The sequence below is a fragment of the Mustelus asterias genome, chromosome 26, assembly GCF_964213995.1.
Source record: "Mustelus asterias chromosome 26, sMusAst1.hap1.1, whole genome shotgun sequence".
NCBI lineage: Eukaryota > Metazoa > Chordata > Chondrichthyes > Carcharhiniformes > Triakidae > Mustelus > Mustelus asterias.
Window position 1 is genome coordinate 34,737,396 of NC_135826.1, and position 19,615 is coordinate 34,757,010.

Here is a 19,615-nt window from a genome sequence, read left to right on the forward strand (position 1 = left end):
TTTGGAGAGAAGGCAGAGTTTTTGATGCAGTGCCATGGCCTTCCTGCTCCTATTTCGTATGTTCTCTGAGAGTGATTGCCTCACTAACACTTCACACAGGTTACTAATTGTCATAGGCCGGAATTTTCCAGCCCTGAATCTCTGCTGAGTACCATGCAAGCAGGATGGGAAAATTTGGGTGGGATTTTCCAACCGGCGAGCACCGTTACAAGCGAGACGGGAAGATTTTGGCAGGACTTTCCAACCCCAACACTGCATTATTGCAGACAGAATGGGAAAATTTGAAGAATCGTTGACTTTTAACAGCTGTGCAAATTTTCCTGTCCCGCCCGTGTTCCTGTCCATAAATGTCGGGGCCAGAAAATTCCACAGGGCGTAATTGTCCCGCCGTTCACACTGGTGGGATTTTCTTGCCCCACTACAGTGAACGGGGATTTGGCTGAGCGCCAAATTCTCCATCCTTACCAGCGGCAGCAGGGCGTGAACTGCTGGTAAGATCACACCCATAGAGCCATAGAAGCATAGAGTGGTACAGAGAGACCATTCGACCCATCAAATCTGTACCTGCTCTTTCGTGGCTATTTTGCAGCACAAGACAACCAGAGGCCTGGATTAATGATGAGGAAACGTGAGTTCAAGTCCCACCATATGGGTGCTGGGCAATTTAAATTAAATTAGCTAAATAAAATCTAGTATAAAAAGCTAATATTGGTAATGATGGCCACTGGACTGTTGGAAAAAGCTTTTTGGTTCACTCATGCCCTTTAGGGAAGGAAATCAGGTTCAGAAGGAAGGGGTGACTCCTCACTTCATTCCATTCCTGGGTTGGTTATAACAGAGTACGAATCTGTAAAAACATGTGATATTGCCAATTCAGTATGTTCTTAAACGTAAATAAGCCAGCCACATTCCTTGAGTTAACAAGTAAGGAGTTAATTTTATTACTAAAACTCCCTCAGGCACAGAAATTATTAACAAAAATGTTTAAAATGTACAAATCCGTCCAATTTCCCACTAATGCAAGGATCGTGAACACAACTTCCCCAGGCTTGCTCTCAAAGAAAGAAAACTTCACAGAGTATCAGATGTTAAAATCTGGCCAAGTAAATGAAAGGTAAAGTCGGAAAAATTATTCACGGATTATCCACAGCTAGAGAGCAAACTTCTATGCTGATTGCTGGCACTTTGGTTTCTCACTCAAGCAGTTCATAGAATCCCTACAGTGCAGAAGAGGCCATTCGGCCCATCAAGTCTCCATCAACTCTCTGACAGAGTATCTTACGCAGGCCCTCCCCCATCCTACCCTATTCCTGCGATCTGACACATTTACCACGACTAATTCCATCTAACCCACACATTTTAGGACACTAAGGCAGATTTGATTATGGAACTTAAGGTGAAGGAACCCTTAGGGAGCAGTGACCACAATATGATAGAATTTACCCTGCAGTTTGAGAGGGAGAAGCTGGAATCAGATATAATGGTATTACAATTAAAGAAAGGTAACTACAAAGACATGAGGGAGGAGCTGGTCAGAGTTGATTGGAAAGGGAGCCTAGCAGGGAAGACAGTGGAACCGCAATGGCAGGAGCTTTTGGGGGTTATTCGGGAGGCACAACAGAAATTCATCCCAATGAGGAGGAAACAGGCTAAGGGGAGGATGAGACATCCATGGCTGACAAGGGAAGTCAAGGACAGCATAAAAGCAAAAGAAAAAGCATACAAAGTGGCGAGGATTAATGGGAAGCCAGAGGATCAGAAGGCCTTTAAAAGTGAGCAGAGGACACCTAAAAAATCAAAAAGTGGGGAGAAGATGAAATATGCTAGGCTGGCTAGTAATATAAAAGAAGGTAGGAAGAGTTTTTTTCAACATATAAAAGGTAAGAGAGGCAAAAATAGACGTTGGACCACTGGAAAATGAGGCTGGAGAAGTAATAATAGGAAACAAAGAAATGGCAGAGGAACTGAACAGTTACTTTGCATCAGTCTTCACAGTGGAAGACACCAGTGGGATGCCAGAGCTCCAGGAGAATCAGGGGGCACAGGTGAGTGTCGTGGCCATCACTAAGGAGAAGGTTCTGGGGAAACTGAAAGGTCTGAAGGTGGATAAATCACCTGGACCGGATGGACTACACCCCAGGGTTCTAAAAAAGATAGCTGAGGAAATTGTGGTGGCATTGGTGATCTTTCAGGAATCACTGGAGGCAGGGAGGGTCCCAGAGGACTGAAAAGTAGCTAATGTAGCACCGCTGTTTAAGAAGGGAGGGAGGCAGCAGACAGGAAATTATAGGCTGGTTAGCCTGACTTCAGTCATTGGCAAGATTTTAGAGTCCATTATTAAAGATGAGATCACAGAGTATTTGGAAATGCATGATAAAATAGGACTGAGTCAGCACGGCTTCGTCAAGGGGAGGTCATGTCTGACAAATCTGTTGGAGTTCTTTGAGGAGGTAACAGGGAAGTTAGATAAAGGAGAAACAATGGACATGATTTATTTAGATTTCCAAAAGGCCTTTGACAAGGTGCCGCATAGGAGACTGTTAAATAAGTTAAGAGTCCATAGTGTTAAAGGTAAGATCCTGGCATGGATAGAGGATTGACGAGAGATAGGTTCTTGATTAATAAGGGGATCAGGGGATATGGGGAAAAGGCAGGAGAATGGGGATGAGAAAAATATCAGCCATCATTGAATGGCGGAGCAGATTCAATGGACCGAATGGCCTAATTCTGCTCCTATGTCTTATGGTGTAAGAGGCAATTTAGCTTGGCCAATCAACCCAACCTACACATCTTTGGAGGGCGGGAGGAAACCAGAGCACCCAGAGGAAACCTACGCAGCCACAAGGAGAACTCCACACAGATAGTCACCCAAGGCAGGAATTGAACCCAGGTCCATGGTGCTGCAAGGCAGCAGTGCTAACCATTGTGCCACTATAGTTGCTCTGAAGTTGTGGCTGATATATTCTCTTGAAGACAGAGGTGTTGAGTTGGAATCGCTAGTAACTCTCACTTTGTAACCATTCGGTCTAGATGGGTTTTCAAATCACTAACAGCTTTAACATCTCATCAGTGCAGAAGGAGGCCATTTGACCCATTGAGCCTGCACCGACAACAATCCCACCCAGGCCCCATTGCTGTAACCCCACGTATTTACCCGCTAGTCCCCCTGACACTAAGGGGACAATTTCTCATGGCCAATCAATCTAATCTTTGGAGTGTGGGAGGAAACCGGAGCACCGGAGAAAACCCACGCAGACACGGGGAAAAAGTGCAAACTCTACACAGGCAGTCACCCGAGACCAGAATTGAACTTGGGTCCCTGGCACTGTGAGGCAGCAGTGCTAACCACTGTGCCACCATGCTGCCTTTGTTGAGGGAAGTTTCAAAGACAGTGGGGGTAAGGCTGTTGCTCCTACTGTCCCTATGGTATCCAGTTGTTTAGTTTAAATCCAGTATATTTTACACAGAAGAACTGGGTCAAGTGCTCTGTCCCTGCTTTAAATCTTAGACATTGGGTGGGATTTTCCGGCCGGGCTCGCCCCAAAACCGGAAAATCCTGCCTGCGGTCAACAGACCATTCCATGTTCCGCCCCTTGCCCGCTCCAATTCCCGTGGTGGACAGGATGGTAAAATTCGCCCCATTGCTTCTGAGAACTCCGTTAACTCTATTGTCTCCATAAGGTGGGTTATGCCTTTCACAAGCGCAACTTAGTAGCTGCTGTCGGCCAGTGAACTTTGTTTAACACAAAATGTATTTTTTTCAAAAAGTCTATATATATATTGTATATCCAGCAGATGACATTACAAATTAATATTCCACATTGCACATCTTCAAAGCAGCCCACAGAAAGTGGTTGACATTTAACTTCCGTCTGAAATGCCCTTGCAAAACGCTCTGCTCTATACAAGAAGGAGCCCACAGCCAGCTTCATGGGGCAATTAAGGATGGGCAACAAGTACTCACCTTACCAACGACACCCAGATCCCGTTAATTAAATTTTGTAAAATCTGGTTGGTCCCAGTCCCTGTCCTTTCCCTTTTTCCCTGCAATATTTTCTCTTTGAAGTATCTACCCAGTTCCCTATTGAAAGCATCTGTATCCACTACCCTATCAGGCACTGCATTCCAGATTCTAACCATTGAGTGAAATAACTTTCCCCTATGTCACTCATATGACTCTGTGTATTGACTGAGTAGACTTTGCAACAAGGGAATGTGTCAGATTGATGGCCTAATAAGAAGAAATTTTGGGACTAACTCATAGTTTATCGACTTATGGGCCATGACTCACAGGCCAAAGACAGGTGTGTTTTTTTTCTGATGTTTGATCACTTTTATTTCCCAGTAACGTGGTAAAGTTGTCCACTTGTTTTGGGGCCATCACTGTGAAATAAAGGAATCTCCAAAAGAAAATTCTCAGAATGGAGATGTGACATACTTATACCATGATAGCTACAGACAATATACTACATTAAAACTGAATGGTTTTGTGTATTTGGAAACTACCTCCAAGCCCAAATGTTCCTGTTTTTTCTAAGCATCCAGATGTTCCGCCATGAGTCAAGAAAATGTAGTTCTGCAAATTACAGGAAATCCTAAGCCTGAAACAGGAAGTAAACTTGAGCAAAAGAAAATGGCCAAACTGCAAATTACGTAAGTACAGCAATATGTAATCAGAACATGGATTATTACATATAAATGTCACTTATTATCATCATTTATCTTTCTCCTATCATTCCAATAACCAAAGCTCTTAGTTCAAACAAGGTCTTGAAGCATCACTTCACTCTGACTGATGCTGATTTGCAATAATTTCTTAGATTAAGTGACGTTACGGTTTTTATTTTATTCATTCGTGGGACATGGGCGTCGCTGGCTGGCCAGCATTTATTGCCCATCCCTAGCTGCCCTGGTTCAGAGGGCAGTTGAAAGTCAACCACATTGCTGTGGCTCTGGAGTCACATGTAGGTCAGACCAGGTAAGGGAGGGCAGATTTCTAAAGGGCATTTGTGAACCAAATGGATTTTTCTGACAATTGACAATGGTTTCATGGTCATCAATTCTAGATTTTTTTAAAAATTCAAACTCCACCATCTGCCGTGGCGGGATTCAAAGCCAGGTCCCCAGAACATTAGCTGAGTTTCTGGATTAATAGTCTAACAATAATACCACTAGGCCATCGCCTCCGCATTCTTCTCTCAACTCTGTATTTTCAGTCTAACATTTAACAATTCTATTTTGAAGCCAGTCTGATCTACAAACAATCCTTGATCTACAAAGGAAATCTCTGTATCGTTAACCTTCCTTGAGAAAATTCTAAATTGGACATTGTCTGATATTGGGGCCCCGTGTTCAAGGCTTAAGATAAAGCATTGTCAGCAGCCACAGTAAATAACTGATGCACCATTGATTACGCAAAGACTCGTTGTTGCGAAATAAAAGGCTTTTATTAACGAAAGAACTGGAGCACACCCGAACCGATAGCTAATCCGAACTGAGGCAAAAGGGGCGGAGAACAGTCACCTTTATACCCCGAGAAGGGTGGAGCCCCAGATTGAGGCAGCAGGGGGCGTGTCCAGGCATATCACATAAACGGACAATACTACAGTGGTTCACCACAATAACATCCCTGAGTGGATTTTGATCCTTCAAAAATCTCTGCCTCCTTTAACAAATTTTCAGAAAATCTTCAAGATTCATTTGTTAATTTGATTCAGTGAAACCACCTCTGATGGCTCAGGTGGTAAATACATTGCATAGACTGATACGTTCCATACAGACAATTAAATTCCCAGGTTTAGTACGGCACAGTGGTTAGCACTGCTGCCTCACAGCACCAGGGACATGGGTTCAATTCCGGCCTTGGGTGGTTGTCTGTGTGGAGTTTGCACGTTCTCCCCATGTCTGCATGGGTTTCCTCTGGGTGCTCCGGTTTCCTCCCACTATCCAAAGATGTGCAGGTTATTGGTTGATTGGTCATGCTAAATTGCTCCTTAGTGTCAGTCAGGGTAGGTATGGGGATAGGGCCTGGGTGGGATTGTTGTCAGTGCAGGTTCGATGGGCCGAATGGCCTCCTTTGCACTGTAGTGATTCTATGAATCATGTTCCATGTTGAGTGAGCTAATCTCATCAGATCCATCAACCTTGGTGCTCAGAGTTCCTGGCCTAAAGAGGAGAAAACGTTCCTTCGCTGTCGCTGGCACCCTGGAATGCCCTTCCTTACAGAGCTCTGGATGTTCCTACAACAGATGGACTGCAACGGTTCAAGAAGGCAGCTCACCTCCACCTTCTCAAGGGCAATTAGGGATAGACAATAAATGCTGGCCTAGCAATGATACCCACATCCCATTAATTAATATTTTCTAAAGAGCGTTTTCACCAATGAACCAGTGTTAGAAAGTATTTAAAGTTTATTTATTAGTCACAAGTAAGGCTTACTGCAATGAAGTTACTGTGAAAGTCCCCTCGTCACCACAGTCTGGCACCTGTTCGGGTCAATGCACCTAACCAGCACATCTTTCAGACTGTGTCAGGAAACCAGAGCACCCGGAGGAAACCCACGCAGACATGGGGAGAACATGCAAACTCCACACAGACAGTGACCCAAGCCAGGAGTCGAACCCAGGCCCCTGGCGCTGAGGAGTAGCAGTGCTAACCACTGTGCCACCGAAGTATAAATGAAAATGTTTGATATGGATGGTAAAGAACTCTGGTGACACTTCTTATGGTTGAATGGCATTTTGCCACTCACATATAAAAAATATAACCACAAGGATGAGGTATAAGAGGTCTACTGACATTGCCAAACTACGAAAGAGAATAAGAGAAAATGAAAGGTAAAGAGATAATTCTACTCCATGATTCAGAGTTTACAGTAAATTGGACATGGCTTTATTTGAATTGATGCAGTTTCACTATCCCACTTCCCTCACTGTGTTGCACTATTAATATTCTTTAATTTCCTCATCTGCATTGGTTTTAAGTATAACTTTCTTCGAATTGCTTTGATTCTTAGTAGGTTGTAGAGTTCTATATCTTTTCGCCCTTAGACAAACTCATGTTTAAGTGATATTTTATGACCTCAGGTTTTCATAGAATCATAGAATCTTAGAATCACTACAGTGCAGAAGCAGGTCATTCAGCCCATCGAGCCTGCACCAACAACAACCCCACCCAAGCTCTATTCCCGTAACCCCATGTATTTACCCTGCTAATCCACCTGATGCTAAGGGGCAATTTAGCATGGCCAATCAACCTAACCTGTACGTCTTTGGACTGTTGGAGGAAATTGGAGCACCTGGAGGAAACACACGCAGACACGGGGAGAACATGTAAACTCCACACAGACAGTGACCCAAGGCTGGAATTGAACTCGGGTCCCTGGTGCTGTGAGGCAGCAGTGCTAACCACTGTGCCACCTAATTATCACAAAGATATTAGCTTAATCAGCTCAAAATAGCACAAAATATTGCAGAAAGTGAAGCGGGTGTTGGGCGCAGAACTACATGATGACATGTGCCATCCTTTAGGCTTGTTCAACAGTGCCTTTGCATGAATCAGTACCATGAACCAAAACTGGCCATGGCCCCAGACCAGAATGGCAAACGTCCAACAAACCTGTGCTATCTTGAGGGGAATAATCACATTGTGTCCAGATTCTCAGGCACCCAGGCATTCGTGGTCACATTAATCCACCTGATAAGTGGTTAATTGCGGCCACAGATCTGCCCCATTTAAAAAAAAATGTTTTACTCCACCCTTAAAGTTCGAAAGCCAATACTCAGAATGGACCAGGCAAACCCGAATCCATTCCTTGCTTGCTCCAAAAATCAAATTCAAATTCCAATTGAATCCAATTCAAGGTCCCCACAAGAGAGACAAACAAGATCCAAGCTGACAAGATAAGGCATTGCACCCCATCTTGGGTTTGATCTGATACTTGATCTTAGCCAAAAGGCTGAGAAGCGACAGATCTGCCCTGTTACTCAATCAATTAGTTTCATAAGTTAAAGAATGTTCCATTTACTGGCAATTGCACACCACCCATTCTATTACACCGTCCAGTTCTTGATTGCATTGAATCAAGAGCGAGTTTACATTTTAGGCTTATACTAATTTATTAACACTGCGTCACCTCAGTGAAACTAATGCAATGTTGGGCTCAACTGCCAATTGCAGAAACTCCAGGCAATGGTTTTTAATGCAAATTTTGTCAATGCGTTGTGCATTTAAACACATCTGCCAGAATTTTACCACCTCGCCCGCCCAGGGCTCATAAGATCCCACCCGAGGCCAACGGAGAATGTTGTTCTGCGAGCCTTGCCCATTCCGGCCATCATTTTATTGCATTTGATACATTCTTGTGATGAGTTGTGCAATATTATTGGATTTACATCCGTGGCTGGTGTTTCCAATGGGACGCAATGAAACCTAGGACACTGTACCTTTCAGTAAAGTGACCCTATCGTATCATCAGATTGAGAATAAGAGGAACAGTACATTGCTGAGGAAAAAAAACAGAACTCAAAATGATTGGTGAAGTCAGTAAGTGACATTATAAATGAAAGAAACATTGTGAGTCAGAGAGGCCTGAAGAAGATGGCTGAATGTCAGAAACGCTTTTTAATTCACTAATACATGGGAAAAATAATAGAAATTAAAAAGTAGGCTTTTTGACCAAAATAAATAGAGAGAGCTCCATGTCAGCGGAAGTAAACATGTCCTTAAAAGTGAGCTAGAATAACACTGTAAAGATGACACAATTTGAAATAGGAATATTGGGAACATTGCTTATTTTATTTTTAAATGAACAAACGAAGAACAAGTTCAGGCGACACATATTCCATAACATAGATTATAAACACTGGAATATAGGAACAGGAAGAGGCAGTTTAACCCCTCCAACCTGTTCCGCTATTCAATGCGATTCTGACACCAAAGTCCATGGGCTGGATTCTCCGACCTCACCCACTGCGGGATTCTCCCGTCCTGCTGCAGTGAACGGAGATTTGGCTGAGGGCCTCATTCTCCTTTCCCACTGGCAGCGGCGCCGGGGTGTGAACGGCCAGAGAATTCCGGCCAATATCCTTTGGATTTATGTAGTAAGTCTTCAGAGACAGAAGTCCCTTCACCAAAATCCCTTTATTTACAAACTCTAACAGCAGTACACAGAGTGCTAGTAGTTAGCACTCTAATTCCGGGGATGCCAGAGGAACTGACACTCCCAGTTAAGTACAAGGCAAAGACTCCCTGATTGGCCTATCAATTGGATCCTTAATCAGGGAGTTCATACTCCAATAAGTCAATCTCAATGGCCTGATTGAAGTCACTATGATTTAAAACATTGATCTGTCTTAGATTTAAAGTTAACAATTGATCCAGCGTTAATTGGCATTTGTTAAGGGACTGTAAAAGGTCAGTCCTATTGCACGGAGAAGGACCTAAATTCAACACAGACAGAAAGAGTCAAATTACTTCCTCCTTTGTACTATGCGCTTAGTTTCACAGCTCTTTTTCCAAAATGTACTGCTCTATATTTATCTGCAGTGAACTATAACTAACCTGTTTGTGTTTCTGCACAAATTGCGTTCTTCCTCACAATTTTCCTCTTGTGTTAATTTGATATAATTCATCTGTGTCTATGTTCACGATTATGATAATTGAAAAATACAATGCCACAGACAGCACAAACCCTTCAGGCATATTACAGCCAACACACTGCCAAACTCTTGAACATCCTTAGTTCCTGCTTCATGCCCAGCCAGTCCTCTCATCACACAGCTAATATTCCCATTAACATTATACTATGTGCATTAGTCACCACAACAAGTCTTTAATATGCAGCTTATCAAATGATTTCTGAACATTCCCCTTTATAACTTGCAGCACATTCTCTATATTTATACATTCTGTGATGTCCTCAAACGCTTCAATTCAATTAGTCCAGCACAACCTGCACTTTACAAATCCATGATGACTCTCATTGCCTTTCTAAGTGCTGAGTAATTTCATCCCATATTACAGGCTCAAAGATCTGAAAGATAAATTCGCTTAGAGAAGCCATTTGGCTCATCCTTCCATAGAGATCACAAATCTGCCTCCATCAGAGGAACATCTAACTGCCTCTTAAATGCACAATGTAGACACACTCACTGTACACTGGCTGTAATTGGGTTCCCCTATGCTGCTATGCACAGAGGTCAGTTGGCATTGTGAAAGTGGCAAAACATTTCTGGAGCAAATTCCAAAAGATGATTGTTCTCCCCGGCCAGCCCAAGTTCCTCAACAGAGCAGCAATGAGGTAGTGAGGGAAAGGGGAAAATAAAGAGCAATGAAGTAGTTGGAGGGGGAGCATGTGAGGAGACAGGTGCCTGTAACATAGAGAAGCTGGAAGTAGCAATCTGAGATGGGGAAGGATGAATAGAAGCAAAACACCAGCATCAACTGAGAGGAAGTGAAGAAAGTCAGAGTACCGTGAAATGAAAGCAGAGCGAAAGGGTGCAAGATTGAACTAGAGGGAGAGGTTGACGATATATTGGGATTGGGGAGAGTGCTAGCTTGAACTGGGAGAGTTGGAGGAGGAAAGGAATGCTTTCTGAAACTGGAGGTAGGGACATGGGTGTTGCTGGCTGGCCAGCATTTATTGCCCATCCATATTGCTCTTGTTCAGAGGGCAGTTGAGAGTCAATCACATTGCTGTGGGTCCGGAGTCACATGTAGGCCAGACCAGGTAAGGACAGCAGATTTCCTTGCTTGAAGGACATTCGTGAACCAGATGGGTTTTCTGACAATTGACAATGGTTTCATGGCCATCGGTAGATTCTTAATTCCAGATATTTGTTAATTGAATTCAAATTCCACCATCTGCCGTGGCAGGATTCGAACCCAGAACATTAGCTGAGTTTCTGGATTAATAGTCTAGCGATAATACCACTAGGCCATCGCCTTCCCAGTGAGAGCCAAAGTACCGACTTGAACCTGTTTCTAAAGCATGACGAGTGAAGGATCGAATTAATGGATTAAAGGGAGAAAGGTGTCAGCTTGAAGGAGGATAGAAGAAGAAAACTGAGTTGAATTGAGGAGCAAAGAGTGAACAAGGAAAGCTGAAAGAAGAAAAAATGACCCTGCGAAAGGGTGAGGAGATGGATGAAGCAATGAGGATTCATTCTGGCTGCGTTTGCAAATAGGGCACCTTGCTGGATGCCCTGGTGCAAGCCAACTTCAATCATTGCCTAAGTTTTCTAAAAAATTAAAATATTCATCACAATCACCACCACTCCATGTCTCAAAGTCTAAGTCCCCTCCAACAAGCGATCCCTGCCCCAGCCCCTAATCGCTTGCCCCTGGCCATTGATCCCAACCCTCTCCCTTCCCGATCTAAACTTCAGGCCTCAGGTCTGGACAACTTGGAAAAGCAACCTTCTCACGCATTACCCAATGATGCTCCTCTTGGCCACGGGGAATGGCCCTACACCAGGCTTGGTGTGCACCAAAAGAGAATGCTGATGAATTTAGCCCTCAGTGTCGCAGCAAATTGGTGCAGAGTTGTTGTGCATAGAACTCATGAGATGATTTTGTTTTCCATTTAGACTAGAGATCTTATCAATTTTAAGGTCTGAAAGTACTTAAAATTAACAAGAGAGCGAAACTTCAACTGTATACATACCCTCACATCCCACCCAAGAAATACACCAATAATTTTGTATCATCAACATTTGCACTTCTCCCTCAGGTTTTCATGTACTTACATTTGCATTCTTTCTTAATTATAAAGCATATGCAACCATGTGTTATCACAGGTTTTAAACTTGCACTCAGGGTGTTTCCCAAGATGTCTGCGATATGAAAGCTGTCGGTAAGCTTTGACTCATTTTCTAAAGTTCAAGAATAACATAGGCAAAGAGGAAATTCTTATATGTTCTTATATGAGAAAACACCCTGTCTTTCAGGGGTCGGACACACCTAGAAGAAAGTTAGTTTTCTCAGACACACACACACACAATATTTGTGACTTTACCTCCAGCAAGTTTGAACACTGCCTGCAGATGTTCTTCCCTCGCTGTCCCATTCTTTCCCCCATCCCTGTTTTTCTGGGCAAGGCCACGGGAGAGAAATTCCGTGATGCCCATTTACAGACAGCACGGTGCCACGGTGGTTAGCATTGCTGCCGCACAGCGCCAGGGACCCGGGTTCGATTCCCAGTTTAGGTCACTGTCTGCACGGAGTCTGCACGTTCTCCCTGTGTCTCCGTGGGTTTCCTCCGGGTGCTCCAGTTTCCTCCCACAGTCCAAAAAGATGTGTGGGTTAGGTGCATTGGCCATGCTAAATTCTCCCTCAGTGTACCCGAACAGGCGCCGGAGTGTGGCGACTAGGGGATTTTCACAGTAACGTCATTGCAGTGTTAATGTAAGCCTACTTGCGACACTAATAAACTTAAAAACGTTAAAACGTTAAGACACAAAATGGCAGGCACTCTTGGAGCATGCTTGGAGGACTGAGGCTCATGTATAATTGTGCGTTGGTTTTCATCTGAACAATTCCAGGAAGCTGCAGACAGCAGAGGCAGCTCATCAATTTACTACAAACTCATTTGGATTGGCTGCAATGTCAAGGACAGCAGATACAGGAGCAGGAGTAAACCATACGGCTCTTTGAGCCTGCATCACAGCTCAATACCATCATGGCTTATCTTTGGCTTCAACTGCACTTCCCTGCCTGTTCCTCATATCCCTTGGTTCCCTGAGAGACACAAAATCTGTCTATCCCCGCCTTTAATGAATTCGGATATGGAACATCCGCAACTCTGTGGGACAGAGAATCCCAAAGATTCATAACTCTCTAAGCAATTTCCCCTCATCTCAGTCCTAACTGATCAGGCCCTTATCCTGAGACTGTGTCCCCACATTTTAAATTCCTCAACTTGCATTGCATCTGCAAACATGCCCAAGTCACTTTGAATATTAACAATTATTAGCTTCTCCCCTTTTAAAATATATTCAGCTCTTCCATTCTTTCAAACAAAATGAATAACTGCACAATTCCTTACATTGTAATCCATCTGCCATCTTGTTGCTGACTCACTTAACCTGTCTGTATCTCTTTGCAACCTCTCTGTGTCCTCCCCGCAGCATACCTTTACACCTAGCTTTGTAACAACTGCAAAATTAGATACATTTCCCTCTACTTCTTCAGCTAAGTCTTTAATACAAGTTGTAAATTGCTGAGGCCTCAGCACTGATCCCTCACTACCTGCCATTTATACCCAACCTCTGCTTCCTACTGTTAACCAATCCTCTATCCATGCTAATATATTACCTCCACCTCCATAAGCCCTTGTCTACTAACCTTTTGTGCGGCACGTTATCAAAAGCCTTTCAGAAATCCAGGTATGCTACATCTAAATCTACTTTATGGGGATGCAATGGGGCTTGGTGGTATTATCACTAGACTATTAATCCAGGAACGCAGCAAATGTTCTGGGGACCGGGTTTGGATCCCAATGGCAGATGTTGGAATTCGAATTCAATAAAAAATATCTGGAATTAACAATCGACTGATGACCATGAAACCATTGTCAATTGTCGGAAAAACCCATCTGGTTCACTCCTGTCCTTTAGGGAAGGAAATCTGCCATCCTTACCCGGTCTGGCCTACTTGTGACTCCAGAGCCACAGCAATGTAGCTGACTCTCAACTGCCCTCGGGCAACTAGGAATGGACAATAAATGCTGGCCAGCCAGTGACGCCTATGTCTTGTGAATGAATATTTTAAAAAACTGTTGCTCTCAATACGTTCCCCCTGTATTCACTAGGAAATAAATTATTTACTATTTTTTACTATTAACTAACTATTCTTGCTACCTTTGAGCATGGTGCAGTGTGGGTCTGTTGGAAACCAATAAGAAAAAAACTGATATTGTTAATGAAAATAAGAAAATGGTGCTTGTGCTGAATTATTACTTTGCGTCAGCATTTAGAGTTGGAGAAGATATTAACATTCTGGGCATCCCAAGGAAAGTAACACTGAATCGGGGGTGGAATCTCAGCAAAATTAAACAAACCAACAGCAATATAGTGGCACCAAAGAGTGACAAGTCCACAGAACCAAATGGTCTTCATCCTAGAGTCTTGAAGGAAAGGGGTGAGAACACTGAAGATGCCCCAACAAGATGGGGGCAGCATGGTGGCACAGTGGTTAGTACTGCTGCCTCACAGTGCCAGGGACCAGGGTTCAATTTTGGCCTCGGGTCACTGTCTGTGTGGAGTTTGCACGTTCTCCCCGTGTCTGCATGGGTTTCCTCTGGGTTCTCCGGTTCCCTCCCGCAGTCCAAAGATGTGCAGGTTAGGTTGATTAGCCATGCTAAATTGCCCCTTAGTGTCAGGGAGACTAGCTAGGGTAAAGTGGTTGGGGTTATGGGGATAGGGCCTGGGTGGGATTGCGGGCAGTGCATTCTCGATGGGCCGAATGGCCTCCTTCTGCACTGTAGGGATTGTATGATTCATAGAAATCATAGAAACCCTACAGTACAGAAAGAGGCCATTCAGCCCATCGAGTCTGCACCGACCACAATCCCACCCAGGCCCTACCCCCATATCCCTACATATTCACCCACTAATCCCTCGAACCTACGCATCTCAGGACACTAGGGGCAATTTAGCATAGCCAATCAACCTAACCCGCACATCTTTGGACCGGGGGAGGAAACCGGAGCACCCGGAGGAAACCCACGCAGACACGAGGAGAATGTGCAAACTCCACACAGACAGTGACCCGAGCCAGGAATCGAACCCAGGTCCCTGGAGCTGTGAAGCAGCAGTGCTCACCACTGTGCTACCGTGCCGCCCATTCTATGAATTATCATCTTCCAAAGTTTTCTCAATTCAGGAGCGGTTTCTTTGGATTGGAAATTTGCGCCACTCCACCGTATAAGAAAGATGAGAGAGGGAACAAAGGAACTGTAGGTCAGTCCACCTAATACCAGTTGTCGACAATTTGCTGGAGTCCATAATCAAGGAATGGTTGGATTGAAAGCCATGGAAATTTTCAACTGACCAGAGGAAGCTAACTTGGAGCTGTAATGGGTAGCTCATTCCTGACCGATCCGACTGAGTATTTTGAAGAGGTAACTGAAACAGTGGTAAATGTCTGGGGATGTTATTTGTATGGATTTCCAGAAGGCATTTGGTAAGGTCACTCACAAAAAGGGCTGTTAGCTACATTTGTAGCTCGTGGGATTGAAGACACTTCATTCACCAGGTGAAGCAACAGTCTGAGTGCCAAGGGGCAGAGAATAAGGGTAATGGGTAGGAGCTGGTGCTGTCCCACAAAGATCTGTGTTTAGGCCTCAGCTTTATTCATTAACAGCTTCAACGATGGGATAGAAAGTCACATATCCAGATTCGCTGATGACACAAAGATAGGCAGCATTATAATCAGTATAGATCAAAGCACAAAATTACAGAAATATTAATCGCTGAAATGAATGGACAAAACTGTTTCAAATGGATTTCAATTTGGAAAATCATGAGGTCATCCTTTATGGATCTAAAAAGGATGGAACTGGGTAAATAGAAACACTGGCGGTCCAAAGAGATTTGGAGGTCCATGCCCATAAATCATTAAAATGTCATGAAGAAATTATGAGAATGAAAGGTTAATGGAATGCTGGCCTTTATGTCTTGAGGACTAGAATACAAAGGGGTAGAAGTCATGCTCCAATTGAATCATAGAATCATAGAAACCCCACAGCACAGAAAGAGGCCATTCGGCCCATCGAGTCTGCACCAACCACAATCCCACCCAGGCCCTACCCCCAGATCCCCACATATTTACCCACCAATCCCTCCAACCTGCGCATCTCAGAACACTAAGGGCAATTTTAGCTTGGCCAATCAACCTAACCCGCACATCTTTGGACTGTGGGAGGAAACCGGAGCACCCGGAGGAAACCCACGCAGACACGAGGAGAATGTGCAAACTCCACACAGACAGTGACCCAAGCCGGGAACTGAACCCAGGTCCCCGGAGCTGTGAAGCAGCAGTGCCAACCACCGTGCTACCGTGCCGCCTGGTGGCAAATGATACAAAGCCCTGATTGGATTACACCTGGAATACTGTGAGCGATTTTGGGCACCACACTATATGGAGGCTATGTTAGCTTTGGAAGGAGTGAAGCATAGACTTATCTGGACACCAGTGCTGGAATTTTACCACCTCGCCCGCCCAAGGCTCGTACGATCCCGCCAAAAGCCAGCGGAGAATGCTGTTCTGCAAGCCTCGCGGGGCGGGCATGCCGGTAAAATTCTGGCACAGGTCCGAAATAATGGAGATAGTTTACACAAACTTAGATTATATTTCCTGGTAGTTAGAAAGTCAAGAGATGATTTGATTGTGGTTTTCAAGTTATGGGGCAGAATTTAATCCAAGCAATTTAATCTGGTCTCGCCACTGGCTGGAGAGTCAGTGAGAGCCCTGCATGGCATCCCTCGGAGAAGGCCCACCGTATTAAGTGCCAATCAGGTACCTAAATGACCAGCATCAGGCCTACCCTGGGATCAAGGATTCCTGCAACTGAGATCCTGTCCTCCGCTCCCCCGCCAACCCAAGTGTTGCTGGCTAATCAGAGGCCAGCAGTTTCTCATTGCCATAACCACCACCGATAGAGAGCTGATTGGGCAATGCATCCAACAGAGGGCCAGGACCAGCGAGGGACCCAGGCCACAGGTGAGTAAGGATAGTTGGGGTTAATGGGGAGGGGATCACTTGCTGGGGTGGGGGGGCGGGGGGGGGAATGGGCAGAAGAAAGACCAGGTGGCTTTCAGTGGGCACCCCCTCCCTGATTCTGTGACCGTCCATGAGATGAGATTTAATTTTTAAAAACGGTTTTGAATGTTTGATCTTTAACCAAGCTGTGGCTCCCTCTCCTGGAGGAGCAGGGTGCTGCATCAGAATTCTCCTGCACCGTTAATAACATTGGAACCTGCTCCTATTATGTTCACAAACCTGTTACCAGTTTTGGGGCAGGTCTCAGGGGCCAAAGCACTGTGTGCAACTTGAACCCTCGCACTTGTCCAGCATTGCAGTAATGCTGCCGGAACTTTTACCCTTCCCAGCGGCTGAGATGCGCAATCCTACTGTCTCAGTTGTCACTTCTCCATGCACACTGCTCCTTCACTCAGAGACAGCCACTGAGCAGCATATCTGTGTTCCATTTACCAACAGCTAATGTTGCGACATTCACAGGAAAGCACTCTGCAACTTTGTCTTTACAGAACAGATTACATGCTGTGTGCAATCCCACTTCCTCTTTGGTTTGATCTGTACTGTCATGACTAATAATCCTACATAGAAGTCATGGTACTGAAATTACAATACCATTTCTTTAGCTCTGAAAGTGGTGTCTTCACGCAAAACAATCCAGCGACAGAGGTTTGTTGAGTTTGACTCACTGATTATCTGAGTTCGATGCTAAAGCTGCACTTGATCATACGTACTCACTAGGCTGATGTTCCAAAGCAGGACTGAGAGAGCGCTGCATTATTAGTATAATAACTCCAGGAGTCAGCTGTAAAGGAACAGTGCTTCATTGCACAAAATAAAGTGACGCAAAACCACAAGCCTGTGGTGAACACAAACAGATCCCAACCGGGACCATACAATAATAGACCCACTCAGGGGCCTGCTTTATACAGGGTTCCACCTGGAGAGTTAATTACCAAACCCCAAGGAGCTTGTATTCTACAAGTCCTACAGGAAGGCCAATCAGTGACGGGGGGTTATCACAATTAGAGACGTCTGTCTGTGGGTGAATTTCCGGCCACAAAGGGCAGGATTGGAGACATTGGGAGCTGAAAAATAGCTCCACCGGTGAGCATTGCTGGTCCCCCTGCTCCATCCCACCCTCAGGCCCTTTTTGTGGAGGTGAGATTGAAGGGGGTAGAGATAGCAAGGTTACCCACCCGCGCACAGCAGCTGGGATTTTCCAATTGCTTCCTGGTCCTTCAGCTGGTGGCGGCCAGTGTGGGTACCTGGAGGCGGCCTCCAAACAGCGGGTCAGGGGGGAGGGGGTCAGCTCTCCAGACAGAGAGGCCACCCCCTCTGCCTGCATGAATACAGGATCAACAACAGACCACCCTGTAGAAGTGGCCTGGCTGCAAAAGCCATGTTTTTAATTGACTCCGCATCATCTCTTGCATCTGAGACAGAAGATCACTATTTCAAGCTTTGTTCCTGAAATTTGTACACATTGTCCAGGCTGACACTTCAGTGCAGAGGCGAGGGGGAGCTGCATTATTGAATATGCCTTCTACAACCATGTTAAACCAGGGTTTCATTAGCCCTCTCGAATAGACATAAAAGATCAGATGATGCTACTTTGAAGAGGAGTAGGGTGCTAGGTTCACCAGGCTCGTTCCCGGGATGGCAGTGTCCAATAAGGATAAATTGTGGAAACTGGATCTGTATTCTCGAGAGTTTGGAAGAATGAGAGATGATCGCATTGGAGCCTACACAATACTCAAAGAGTTAGACAGGGTAGATGCAGGTATGATGTTTCCCCTGGTTTGAGAGTCAAGAATCAAGGGACAACATATCAAAATAAGGGCGAAACCAACCACTTAGGTCAGAGATGAAGAAAATTATTTTTACTCAGAGGGTTGCGAATCTTTGGAATTCTCTATCCCAGAGGGCTGTAGTTATTCAGTCATTCAGTATGTTTAAAGTAGAGATAGTAAGAAGTCTCACAACACCAGGTTAAAGTCCAACAGGTTTATTTGGTAGCACAAGCTTTCGGAGTGTCACTCATTCTTCAGATGAGTGACTCACCTGAAGAAGGAGTGACACTCCGAAAGCTTGTGCTACCAAATAAACCTGTTGGACTTTAACCTGGTGTTGTGAGACTTCTTACTGTGCCCACCCCAGTCCAACACCAGCATTTCCACATCAAAGTAAAGATTGACAGATTTCTAAATACCAATAAAGTGGATAGAGGATAATGTGGGAAAAGAAGTGGATGATCAACCACGATCATGTTGAATGGCAGAGCAGACTTGATGGGCTGAATGGCCTACTCCTATGTTCTCCCCTTCTCTCTTGCTCAATATTCATCCTGCAAGCAGCACCAGTAAAAACAGATCATTCTTGCATTGCCGTTTGTGGGATCCTGCTGTTTACATATTTGCCATTATGTTTCCCTACGTTATACTGGTGAACTATTTCACTGAAGGTAAAGCACCATGGGATGTCCTGAGATTATTAAAGGTGCTCTATAAATGAAAATTCTTTCTCTCTATTTGAACAAGAGCTGGACTGGTTGACAGTACTCTGTCTGCGGGACCTTACTCTAGGCAGAATTTCTGCTCCCTGCACATCAGAGTAATTCACTACTGTACCATTTTTTTTATTCCTTCACAGGATGTGAGCATCACTGGCCAGGCCACCATTTATTGTCCATCCCTAATGGTCCTTGAGAAGGTGGTGGTGAACTGCCTTCTTGAATCGCTGCAGACAACGTGGTGTAGGTACTTTAGGAAGGATGTGAAGGCGTTGGAGAGAGTGCAGAATCGATTCACGAGAATGGTTCCCTGGATGAGGAATTTCAGTTATGAAGATAGATTGG

At 44.6% G+C, this 19,615-nt stretch overlaps 1 protein-coding gene and 1 pseudogene across 2 annotated transcripts in view; one reads left to right on the plus strand and one right to left on the minus strand.

Moving 5' to 3' along the window:
- Positions 1–19,615, plus strand: part of myo1f (myosin IF) — a 178,599-nt gene that overhangs the window by 74,741 nt on the left and 84,243 nt on the right. The gene's annotated exons all lie outside the window — the stretch shown is intronic.
- Positions 7,739–7,969, minus strand: LOC144479793 (U2 spliceosomal RNA; annotated as a pseudogene).